Consider the following 13,478-nt stretch of genomic DNA (forward strand, 5'->3'; position numbering starts at 1 on the left):
TATTTTTTCTAAATCAGAAAGGACAGAATATAGATGTAATGTCATTCCTTCATTTTGAGCCAGTAAACCCCCTCCCAAACCACCCCTTTGTGGTAATTTCCGTAGGATGATTGAGCCTGAATTCCACTAAATTCCAAATATGCCACTGTTAAGATTCATGGGCCTGCGGTGTGTGTGACTCTTCTTAACCCCATAACTCTCCTCTACCTTTACTTTTTCTCCTCCTCTGCATTCCATATTTTCTTTCTCCTTCATTTCCTGCTTTTTCCCTTCTCCCTATTTCCTCCTCCTCATTGCACCCACCCCCCCTGCCGATTTACCAAAAACGCATTCCTCCCCTCCCCTTCTACATCCTCCATTTCCATTTCTGGTGTCTGCCCTCAACTTCAGCAGACTGATTAAGTTAAAAAATCTGAAGTGCTTCGCGACAGGCTGGTGTATTTTACAAAAACAGGAGATAGAGATAGAAAAGAGTTGAAAGAAAGATGAGGTTTGTACTCACCTTTTCACTGAATACGTGGGTGCTTGTCTGCACGCTCACACTCGGCCCCACAAATTCCTGATTGGTCATGGGGCAAAAACTTCAACGGCCAACGGAGAACAGGAGTCACCACATGTCTTCTTCTGCCTTTGAGTAGTCAATAAAAAAATCCACACAAACATACTGTATGAAATGAGAAACCTTTTACTTTTAATTTCATATTATCATTATAGTTGTAGTTAAATGTGAAGCTCAAGATAACCAGATGGCCTTCCAGTGTGTTCTAGCAACCTAATTAGCCTTTCCTAAGCAAATATGTAATAAAAATATAAGTAATTGTTTAACTTATTTGTAGTTTGTTTAATTCAAAGCTCTGCCACAGCCAAGTAAGGCATGGCAAGTTTATTTGTAGAGCACTTCAAGGCAATTCAAAGTGCTCCACAGCTATATAAAATCACAAGAAGGCAAATAAAATCATTATAACATAAAAATAACCATTAATTAATTAAATTAAAAGTGAAGAGTGCAGATAAAGTACTTTCAGTTGTCATATGCACAGCTAAAAATAACTGTTTTCAGCCTGGATTTAAACATTGTCAGAGTTGAGGTCTGTCTCACTCATCCCAAGATTTTAGGAGCATAAACGCAGCCTCAACTTGTTTAGTCCTGACTCTGGGCACCTGCAGGAGATCCCTCCCTGAGGTTCTCAGAGTCTGAGTTGGTTCATATGTCAGAGATGTACTTTGGTTTTAGAACATGAAGAGACTTGTACACAAGCAGAGCTGTTTTAAAGTCTATTCTCCGACTCTAAAAGTATAGCCTCGCAGAGCTGCTTGCCAAACAAACCATGACACATACACTGCTCAGCTCAGAAGAATGCTTGCATTTTTTTCTAATTGACCCCAAATATCAGGTTCTGCAGTTGTAAAAAGTTCTCAAAAGAAATATCAAAAATAAATAATTTCATCAAGTGGATATGAAACTAGTAAAAGCATGCAGTGCAGAGGTCAGGCAAACCGCTCCAAACATGCTTGGAATGAACACACACCCTAAGAGGACAAACCTGAGACATCACACACGTTTGATGACTGTCTGTGTGAAAGCTGGTGTCTCTTACAGACCTGTTACTTTTGCAAAATAGTTAACCTTTGAACTGAGAAACGTGGAATCTGTGGCGTGGTACGTGACAGGCGGAGGAGCTGGTCACTCAACTCCATTCGGAGGATGAAAGCCGCTCTTACAGCGAGGCTTGTAGGATGAAACATATGCACACACACACACTGAGTGGGGACATCTGAAGACACAGGCCAGGTCATTCTCTTTATAATCCCCTGGCGCTTTGAACTAGGAGCTTTTGGCTGATCTGAGGTAAACCACAACACTCTATCTCACTTCCTCACTTTGAACCAACACATCTCATTTCAAAAAGGGGGAACTTAAAAGTAAGAAAAACACACATATTGAGCTGGTTCACAGTTTTGAGGAAGTAGCACTTAACAGGAAGCTGGCCTGTAGTCATGTAGTCTAGCATGGAGCCTTGTTTTACTGAAATCAAACGGGAACAGTTGCCTTTGGGACTGAAATAATAGCTTTTTCTTGCTTTTGGATTTTTATATCAACCGTACCTGATTTAAATTGAAAATAAGAGGTGTTTATTCATCAAATATGCAGGAATGTATTCATTGCAGGTGTATTTGTGCACAATAATCTTTAAAAAGCAACACAACAAGGTTTCTTCTCTTTCCTGGAATGACAGATTTATCGTCATTACAACCTCTTAAGCTAGTAGTCACATGAGCTGAGGAAAACTGGCAAATGCCCTTTTTTAGCTTCCATTTAAACACAGCAAAAAAGTGCTTGGATTCTTGGGTTAATTGTGTGTATTCTGATACTGACAGTAAAAGGAAGCAGCTGTGGCCAAGGGTGGAAAAGGGGAAGCATCTATTCCACGTGGTGCAAAGGTTGACAATCTGCGCTGGCTGCCAGAGTTACATAACGACAAACATGTGAAAGAAAAAAGAGGCAGAAGTATGAAAAATCAGGAGAGGATAGAGAAGAGAATTAAAGGGGGTGGGGGGCAGATGATGTCATACATTTCATAGTAAGAGAAGGGGGTCAAGTCAGCAGAGCACACATACAAACATCACACTTTTTTTTCTTTTCTTTCATTCTCTGTCAGATGAGGAGATGCTGAACGGCAGCTAAAACGCAGGCCTCAGATTTCAACAGATGTGGCCTTATTTGGCATCCAAGGAAGAAAAAGGAAAATAAGGAGGTAAGGGCCAAAATTCCACATCGGGTTTGTATCAAACCAAGACAGTTGTGGAGTCAGCAGCAGCCTCTAAAGCTGCAAAATCTGTATCACAATATCTGGAAGCTTGTAGGTCAGAGGCCTCAAGTCTTCTCTTCCAGTAAACACTTGAGTCGAATGCACCTTAATTGTTCTGATTAAATGATGACGACTAAAAATGGCTGTTAGCTGCAGCTCATCTTGTTGCCTGTGGAGAGGTTTCTTTGTGTGACACCGACTTGGTGTGTCGACCCAAGAGCGCACACAGTTCATTTTGATGCATAAAGACACATTCAGCCGCTCACATCTGAAAAAACAACCAACAGGAAACAGAACAGACACCTCCTTGTCTGCTTGATGCTCACCATTTGCAGAAATAGCCACCCCCGCTGTTATCAAGCCTGGGTCACACTTCCTGCCTTTCTGCTACTTGAATTCAAAGGAGGGATTCTGAGTAAAGACTGCAAGTATGCTAAACCACGCCCCTTTTACCCATATCCCACCCACCTATTTAGCTGCAGGAAGTCAGCTCTTCCATTTCCTCCTTGGCGAAAGCAAATGCAGAAGTGCAGAGGGTTTGAGTGGGTGGAAGGTTGTTCTCAGTTCTCCATCTGATCTCTTCATCATTTTCTTGCTCCTAATTACCTGAACAAATAAAGACAAACATTCGTTTTGAGCAAATGTCAACATACAGTATGGTTACTGTGTTATAAGTTAATTCTAATGTATGTTCAATGTATGTTATGTTACTGCTACTGGATGCTTGAATTTCCGACTGTTGGATCAATAATCTATCTATCTATCTATCTATCTATCTATCTATATGTTTTCACCCATTATCTGAAGAAAACAACTTCTCTCAATCATACATAGTATGCACTGGGAAATCCATAGCAAAGATGGCAAAGCTCTGAAGATTTCCTGCTACTATCATGCCAGTGGGCACTTGATTTAAGTTTTCTCAACTGAATGTTGAGTATCTATTCCCCAAAAACCTTTGATTGCAAAAGAAAACGTGATTCATCTGAAACGTGCCCTTATGTTAAACTTCTGATCCTTACTTGGTAGTAAACAGAGGTCAGAATGGGCTATCTGACAGACCTGCTGCTAGACAACCCTTAAACAACACTATGCAGTGCACTGCATGCTCTGACAGCATGATGGTTTTCTGCAGATTGTACAACAGCAGCTCTTCCCACATAGATTAATGACCCTGCTGCTGCTTTCCAAACCACCCTTCTTTAGATCAGTCACAGGTTAGAAAAGTTGCCAAAGTTGCTAAAATTATTACAATTGCCCTGTTTTACTGCAGTGAATGCATCGACTTAAGAACTGACCATTCACTTGCTGCCTTCTAAATAATATCCTATCCATGTTCCTCTTTGTTGAATTGTGGGCCATATTACTTCACCTTTACATGCCGAAACAGACACTTTCAGGTGTAATACGATGATACTTTTGTAAAATTACCCTCTGTGCATCAAATGCTTAAAAATGACTCTGCATAGCTAAGAAATAGTCACCTGCTAAATTTAGCTGTCAATTTTAAATGCTTATAATATTTAGTCTGTCTCATGTAGCAACAAGTTGTGTGGTATAAGGATCAAGTACGATCATGCAAAACACACCAGCATCAAAACAGTCTGGTCTATATTATTTGACAAGAAATAATGTAGTATATTAGTAAGAAAACTGCACACATCTACTTTAAATCTGCATTTTTCCTCTTTCTGCATAATAAAGTAAAACAGAAATTAATAGAATAGAATATTAGCACAACTTTAACAGAGATGTGTGGAAATTTGAGATTACAGGTTGATAGAGAGGAGAATTTCCTGTTTTTGACATTTCCCTTTTGAAAAACCCTGAAGTTTGACCGTACAGGATGACTCTTCGGGCTCAAGTTAACTTCCTCACCTTAATAAACACACCATCTCTCCCACATGCCTGAAACAATGGCTGCACTCAGCACCAATGACAGCAATTCTTCAGCTTAGAGAATGTGTGTTAGGGAGGTAAAAAAAAGTCCTCTTGATGTGGTAACATATTGTCCTTGTAATGGGCAGGTTATCTGGCTGGTTTCAGTGTAACAGAGGAAGGGACGGCCCACATTCTTTAGAGCTGACCTCATGATTGAAAACCTTTATGCCCGCTCTAAAAACACTGAAAGGGGCAAATCCAAAAAAACGGCTCAGACTGAAAAGGATAAAGTACTTTAAAGTACAAGTACACACTTGTTTTCTTTTCTTCTTTCTTACATTTCTACCACCCAAGAAGAAATCATATAAATCTAAGCTTCAATTTCACCTCAAATCTGACATTGAAAATGTCAGCACAGAGTAAAACTTCCATTAAAAAAAAAAGAGGTTCCTTATTTTTGCGATCTATGTTTCATTCTCTTCCTCTTCCCAGAAAGACGCACATGTAGGCGACAAGTATATCTTATCGTACCAGCCATTAGCACAGATAAGGGGCCAGATTAAAAAATTCCTGCTCAGAAAATGTCCAAATATGGTTCCATGCTGGCAACAAGTGAAAAATGAGGTAAGAGGGACAGATTTTAGCATGTGTGTGTGTGGGTGGAAAGAGCTCATTTTTCAACGTCCACGTCATCAAAACATGAGAAAAGACCTCTGACCCCAGGTGGCGTCTCAAAGCAGTGACAGCTCAAACAGTGAGAAGTCTTCAGTGCACCTGCTGTGCAGCTTGTTTTCCCTCACAAATATGCACTCACACAGTTTCTCTGACAGTCTGGGGAGGCTCATGCATATGCATATTCATTCTCTTGCATTACCTGCCACAGTCAATTCATCCCATGGCAATGTGCGCACGCACACATGCATGGACGCACACAGAAAGGATGCTAATGAACAGGAATGCCAACAGATCGGTGAAACAGCACGACAGCTGTCGCAGCAGGGGGGTCTTTCTATTGGTCGGCTGTTGTCTTCACCCCCTCACCCACCCCCATCCTCCATCAGACAATGGAACAAATGGCTTTTCCCGCCATGACTGCTTTAATACTGTACAGTGAGGGACAGTGACAAAGAACAACCAGCATGAAGGAGCAGAAGGGAGGTAGGAGAAGAGGGGGTGAGAGTTTAGAGGGTGTGGGGTCAATATGTAAAAAAAACTTTCGTTCCCCTCACAGCAGATGTCCAGTGCTGTTAAAACCTAAAAACTGAGTTTTAAGAAGCGAAAGCACTGAGGGGCATTATCAACTGAAAGCCACGTGGACAGGAACAAAAAAGCACTTCCTTTTACATGATAAAATGCTGCACATTTGAAGGCAGCTTCCTGTCATGGCTAATATTAAGGCTTGTTCCTACAGGGGCACAGAAATGTAAGAGGACAAATACCAGCAATGCGTCGACTGTCCGGTGAGATGTAAACCACACTTACCCTCTTTATGTAGCAGGTGAAACAGTCCAGCTGGTGTCTGGCATCATCTGCAATGCATACAAGAAAAACAGGATGCCTGGTGTTAAAAGACAGCATCTTAAACAGTTCCTTTACAACAGTGCCGCAGCAAAAGCTGACCTCACAGAGCTGACACAGCTGCAATGAAAATGTAGGCAAATGGCTTTAAGAGGTAGGGAAATAAACCACAGGATAAGTGTCCCTCTGCTGATAGCATGTAAACACACTGAAAGAATAAATAGTGGGAAGTGACAGCATGCTGGAAAATGGGCTTCACGTTCACCGTAGCTGAAAGAATCCATTAAACTATTTTACTGCAATAATCTCCCTGCTGTGATATAGATGCAGCACACGCCCACTACCTCGCAGCATCAACAAAACACACTCATCATTCAAATAACGTCCCAAACATCCAGAGACAGATACGTCACATTTAATTCACGTACAATGCATGTGATGACATACGGGGAAGAGTGGCGGTTACAGTGATTCCCATCTGCTGCCGCAGCTCAGTCTAACATCTGAGGAATGTACAACAGGAGACGTTTGGCTCGAGGTGGAGGAATGTTTGCAATTATGGCTGCTCTGGATGCATGTGTTTGAGAGTGCGTGTGTGTATGTGTGCAAAAGAACAAAGGAAAAGAAAAATATGTCTTACGGGAAAAAGAGGTAAAAGACTTGCTAAAGATCTAGTATGTGTGTGTGCACCACAACTCGTCTGTCCTCACTGTACCTCTCGATGAACGCAGCGATTACATAATATGAGGTCTGATTGGCTGCCTCTAAGCATGATAACTGGACTGCTCTGGACAGATGCATGCCAGTGGATTATGGGTAATATTGGAAAGTTGCATAAAGGGCAGACGGACTGTTGTTTTGACTATTTTCTTTGTCACTCTGGCCTGTACTGATATTCATACTCGTATGAATACAGTGGCAGGGCTGTGACAGGAAACAACAATGAGATGAATCTGTATTTGCACAGCACTTGTCAAAATTAAAAGCCCTCCAGTGCTTATATAAACAGAACAGACAAAAAATAAATAGAATGAATGATAACAAGATTATATAGGGTTGCATAAAGGCACGATTAAATCCATTCAAATAAGCCATGTTGGTGGAAGACCTTTTTATTGAAAGCTCATTCTTAAAGTTGAACTGCTCCGATTAAGCTTATATTTAAAGTCAAAATCAATATTTTAGGTTTTTTTTTTCGGGGTTCAACATGAATGCATTGACATTTTTTGCAAGGTTCTGGTCTCTGGTGGGCTTTTCCATCTGACAAAAATCACACCTTTACAGGGAATTTCTGACATGTCTGAGCCAGAAGGAGGCAGAGAACAGCAAACCTTTGCGCTGGGTGATAGCGGCAAGTCTGTGCATGCTTGACCCCACCTTACAGTGACACACACCCACACACAGCCAGTGAAACACAAACTGAGAACGAGTCCAAACACTTATTCCCCCTGGGTCTGAAGCAAATCAGTGGATCAGCTACTTTGAGTCGTAGCCATCGATTTTCTCGAGCCATCTGCTCACTTCTGGCCCTGGCATATATTTCCATGACAACGCGGCGTTGATAAATGGAGTCTTATTTAAGTCTGCAGTCTGTTCATGTGGTGACTGTTTTTCTCTTTTTTTTCCTTTATATGTTTATCAAAATGACTGCTGGCAAGCTGTAATCTCAGATCAACACTTTCATAACAGCAGGACAAAATAAAACACATTTTTAAAAACACAAGAACTTGACAATGAAATTAAACAAGATATTTCTTCTAGGTCTTAAAATGAAAACCTGCAAACACTTATCTCAAGGAATCTCTGTTTTTGAGCCAGCTGGGATTCTGATTTAATTCAAACCAGATCACGGTGCCCTTTAGATTTAGAGGAAGTTTATCGAGTGGTTTTGAAAATGCAACCCCGGCCTAACAAAACAAAACAGAACATGCCTGTTGCTTCTCCAGTTCCCATGAAAACAGGTCTCTCGGCTTTTCTCTGTGAATAGATCCGCTTTCCTCTGACCTTTTTCTCTTGCATTTTAACCACGGGTTTTCAATTCCTCTGGGTTTTGTCCAGTCCCCTTCATGTCTTACACACACACTGTACCATGACTTGAAAAGTATCTGACCAGTTGTGAAAACTAAGCTGTCGCAGTTGTTTAAATAGTGTGCAGCACATGTTTAGCAGTAAGATACAGACAATGAACAGCAGGGTGAGGTTTGTCTTTTATTTCAAAGGTGAGCAGAAATAATAGTGGCTTTCAGCACTTAAATTCACTTTTAATTACAGATTGAATATTTCATACTGAGAAGATATAAAACCAGCAGCTCTGCAGATTACTCGCCCATAAACTTCTTTACAGTACAGATGTATACTGTAACACTACTAAAACTTAAAATAAAGTGTACCATGCAGTTTAAAATACATCAAGGATTAAACTGAGTCCAGGGCCATAATAGAGTTTAACTTGTTTTCAAACTGAGATACCGGTCACCTTCTTAGGAAGCTGTAGAAAGAAGATGGTTGGCTTAAGTTAGCATAAAACCTGAGAGTTGACAGCAGGACAATTGTTCTAATTATTTGGCTTTTGTATGTACCAAACAAAGTAGCTTTACCATCTTATTTCAGATGCTTTACAAGTGCAAGGTTGATGTAAATACCTTTGCACAAAGCTTCTACTAATGCTTAGTTAATCTTCTTAAAGCTCAAGTTTTATACTGACAACAGATGCTAAATATTCTAAAGAAAGATGTGAGCTCTTCTCACCTGACTCTGTGTTGGCCAACTAACGTAATTAAGCAGGATTTTGTTATCAGGGACCACATTTATTGCATTAAATCTGAATTTTAAGCCTTGATTTCATTAACTTCCTAGCAGAGATGGGTAAATATGAAGGAACCAACTAATTTGATTACTTCAGTTCAACAGAGGCTGGCTAATTTTTGTCTCCCCAACTCAAGGTTTGATTCTAAGCAATTCTATGTGTAACTGTGTGTTGCTTAACAATGGTATCAATATATTTATTAGCTTAAAAAATTCTAAAATAGCCTATCACCTTTGTTTTGTTTCTATTCAAATAACATACATCCGTTTTCACACATTAACTCCAGGCAACATCCATGAACTCAGGCCTGGACAATGTCCACTGTTTCCATTTTCACAAATGTCCTGGACAGCATGAAGTTGTCAGTGTGAGACGTTGAAAAGCTCTCAAGTGGTGCCTGTGCAGAGCAATGAGAGGCAGAAACTGATGCAAAAGTTGGCTGTTTGTACTGATAATAATAATGATCTTATTATAATAATACTGCTCTGTATTAATATCAATACATCTTGAGTTTGAATTTATGCCCACAGTGTAGAGTAGAAAGTAATATACAAACAAGGAAAGAAAAAAAAGAGCAAAGCAGTAAATATGACTCATCTACACTAGTTGTAAATTCTTACCTGCCCTGTTCATACATGGGGTACAAGTCAGACATTAACCATTCTTTGTACTACGGAGCCAGCAGGGTAAAGTCCAAACAATATCCGGTAAGAATTATTTGAATATTTGTATTTTCATATGTAGTCCCTCTGGTCAATGTGCAGAAATGTTCATAGATGACATGCAACAATTCCCTGTGTTTTTTTGCCTTATTTGGTTTCTTAATCAAAATACAAGACTACAATAAAATATAAAATTTTCGATTTCTTGTTCTTTGTTTGAAACATTTGGCATAGTGTGAATACACAAGTAAATATAACATATAGTATAGTAACAGCTGCATGTTAACTCAGCCTGCATTCAGTGGGTGACAGCGTCAGATAAAAGATCAATATACAGGTGAGCCATTTCAACTCCGTCCTCACAGAGCAAGAAGCAGCAAAAGTTGCTCCCTGAGCTACCTCAAATTCCATTTGTCTGACTGTCTTACTTATTACTTATATAAGAGTCAGCCTTAGGCCTCACTCTCACAGACCTACTCCATGAGCCTGACAGGACCTGCATGTCTGTTGACTACAATCTCCTCAGTGTGTTCAGCATCTTGTCAGATTGGATTAATGTGTACCAGTGTGATGGTGTGTTTTCTTTGACAGGTTGCTGAGTGTCTGTGGAGTCAGCGCCAGTTAATGCTTATTCTTTATTGGCCCAGTTAGGATTGCTTGCTGCAATCCTTGACAATAGTCTGCATTTGACAAACATAAAACAAATTCAACAAATATGGAATAAAGCTTTAAGAACAGCTTTGCTGCCATTATATGCTTTTAAGATAACAGCTGAAATCCTCTTGACTGTCTAAGCATTTTAATCTGTTAGCTGTTAGCAACATGTATCAGCATGTCTCTTCTTGTGAGAGTAAAGAAAAATTAAGCTCTTGCTGTGTAGAGAGCTTCCCAGTGTGCAGTGTTACTGTAGCTGGAAGCACCAGTTGTCCTATTTATCGGCACCGAGCCCGGCCTTCCAACTGAACTGCTTCACCCCTCTGGCAAATGGGCTCTCCTGCTGCCCAGCACGGCCAAGCCCTAAAATGACACGGTTGTGCAAAAGCGAAAAGCCACTTAACAGGGATGTTCCCGTCACTGTGCAAATTGATTAGCTTGTAATGGTTATGAGTTGCTTATGAGACAACATGCCTGGTGGGTGCAGGAATGTGAGAGGTCACCAGTCTTCCTATTGTCTCCATATCAGATGCAGAAGAGAATATAGACACTGCATTGTTGGGAAACTCGAGGTTTGGCTGGACCACTATCTAATCTCATCACTCTGTTTGCATGGAGGAATGTTTAAAACCTCTCTTGTGTACGTCTCCACATACTCTGACAATGTCAACAGACTTATAGAGCTACTTGTCATTGTTCTTTCATAAAGACACACTTGTATTTAAAAATACAATCCACCTTTTTCATTTTCCTTTTCCAGAGTTAAAAAACAAAACAACTATTTGGTTAAATTTTTAATTTTATTTCAAGTGCTTGACCTCAATTGAAGGATAATCTCTTCAGGTGGGTTTATGTTTATGTTAGGACTTCTGGTTAAGCCAGTTCAGGAAAAGTATGAGTATTCAGCATGATGTCCTCCAATGCTACATTAATATATAACACATATATACATTGTACATATACAGTATCTGAACAAAGTGAATATTTACATGGCTTATATATTCAGTTCTTTAACTCATGATCACTTGAAATTATTCCAATTGAGGTCAATCACCCCAAGTTTAGAAACCCAAATTTTACCCAAATCCAGAAAGCCTATCTGGGCCAGCTAACTCACTTTTGGTCCATCAGTACCAGACTTTAAATGTAATCTGCCCAAAAGGCATTTATATCAAAGAATAAACCTGTTTCAACTATGCAAAATGAGCCAAGTTGTTTGAATAACCGGGCAAACAATGAAAAACAATCCATTAAATCCTGATTGAGTATTACAGTAGATCATAGTGGAGCTTTACAGACTATCAAACTCCAACACACATCTGTTTGGAATATGAGACAGGATTTTACAACATGTTGACGTTGAGTAAATAGCCAACAAGCCTTGCTGAGTGATAGAGTATTATAGTGTATCGGGATATGTCCAAGTTAAACATTTCTTTCCCCAAAGAAACTTCAGCTTGACGACCTCAGAGGGACAAAGGGTGTTCTCAGAAAATACAACTTAGTTTTGACTGCTGCTGTGACCACAGCTAACTTGTTAGCAATGTAGCAGCTAGTTCACTGTCGGCAGTAATTCTTGGAGTTGTCATAATTTTACCAACTCTCTGGTGCCACAAGCCAAGCTTTGTGTGCTCGTCTTAAACAGGATTTAGTCTCAATCCTTTAGTATAATGCAAAACAATGGGGAAATAGCTGCTTGAGTCACACTCAGCTGAAAGGAAAGCAAAAAAAAAAAAAAAAATCTCTCAATTAGTTTCCTATAAGGTGATGTAACGAACGATGGGGTCCTCATAAGAAACCCTACAGTCTTGAGACAACACATGTCACTCCTCACATACGCTTTCAACATTCTGTAGCTGTGTGAAAGCAGTGCAGCTCTATCAGGTGCAGAGTTTTTTTGCTCTTGGGGCTGTAAGTGCTCTTGTGTTTGGGGAGATTTGTTTTGGAAAGACACAGATTGAGGGTGGGCCTGTTTCTGGGAAATAACCCTGTTCTGACCTCTGAGAGGAGAAACAAAGGGGGGGGTGTATGAGGCCAGAGGAGGGGGAGAATTCTTTGGGGTTTTGGAAGTCCTCTGTCATACACCCCCACCTCATCCAAATTTTCCCTTATGTTTCTCATGCTAATCCACTCTTGTTTTGTGCTATCTGAGCTGAGGGCCAAACAATGTTCATAACAAGCCACACAGTGGAGAAATACTCCTGCTTAATCAAATGAAAACAAGGTCAAGATTGAGTGGGATTCATTCAGTTGGCTCTCACCAGTGAATATTTTGGCTGCAGCAAGAGAGTCCATTACATGTTACATACACATTCTCATACTTTACGTATTTTTAAACCACATTCATCCACTTCAGTTAAAGGAAACACTTAGCAAAGGAATGCTCTAAACCCATGATATTTCTGATTTCATCTGACTTGAGGCTGCCCTTTTGGGAAAGGAGTCATAACCATCACCTCACTTGTTCATAGAATTATTTCCCCGGCATGTCGGGGGTGCTCTGGCTCTCAGCTGACATTCTCTCCTTACCCACATTTGTTTCTCCCGCCTACATCCAGCATGGTCCAAACTACATTGGAATGCTAATCTACTGTTTAACAGATGGGGTGAAACTTCTGCCTCTCTGTGCCAGTCTAAATATTTACATTCTGATGAGAGACGAGGCCTTTATCTGTTTTTCCTTTCTTTATTGAAGCGTTCAACCACCTTTTATTATGCAGACACACATTGCTTATATTCAGTCCATGTCACTGTTATGTTTCAGCTCATTCCTTTTGGAGAAAATACCACATTATGGTTTTGCACTATTGCAGACATTTGGCTGACATTTGAGGTCCCATTAGATTTTGTTGTTTGTGTTATTCCTGGGATCCCCACTCTTTGCATAATGTGGTTTTATGGGCTCATATTTCTTAATTAAAGTGTCAAATAGTGGGAGCTGAACATTTTGCTTTAGTGCAGCAGAGCTGGTTCTCACCTAATTGCAGATCTTTGCACTTTAAAGCATGTTTTTAAAAAGATGATACACATGTCATGTTTAAAAGTGGTGCTTGCTGCTGTCAAGATGTTCATATCCCTTCAAAAAGAGATTTGTCATAAGTCTGCAATACAGGGACAATCTAAACAACAACATAGGCTGTGCCAAAT

At 40.1% G+C, this 13,478-nt stretch overlaps 1 long non-coding RNA gene across 1 annotated transcript; it reads right to left on the reverse strand.

Moving 5' to 3' along the window:
• Nucleotides 1–492: 492 nt before the first annotated feature.
• Nucleotides 493–6,525, reverse strand: LOC140314218 (uncharacterized). The gene is made up of 4 exons (XR_011917129.1): nucleotides 6,312–6,525; nucleotides 6,174–6,220; nucleotides 1,545–1,729; nucleotides 493–628 (listed from the first exon to the last, which is right to left on the reverse strand). It is a non-coding gene; the product is annotated as an uncharacterized lncRNA (long non-coding RNA).
• Between the last annotated feature and the right edge of the window lie 6,953 nt (nucleotides 6,526–13,478).

Source organism: Leuresthes tenuis, unplaced genomic scaffold (genome assembly GCF_036924035.1).
Source record: "Leuresthes tenuis unplaced genomic scaffold, fLeuTen1.0.hap1 SCAF_1, whole genome shotgun sequence".
Lineage (NCBI taxonomy): Eukaryota > Metazoa > Chordata > Actinopteri > Atheriniformes > Atherinopsidae > Leuresthes > Leuresthes tenuis.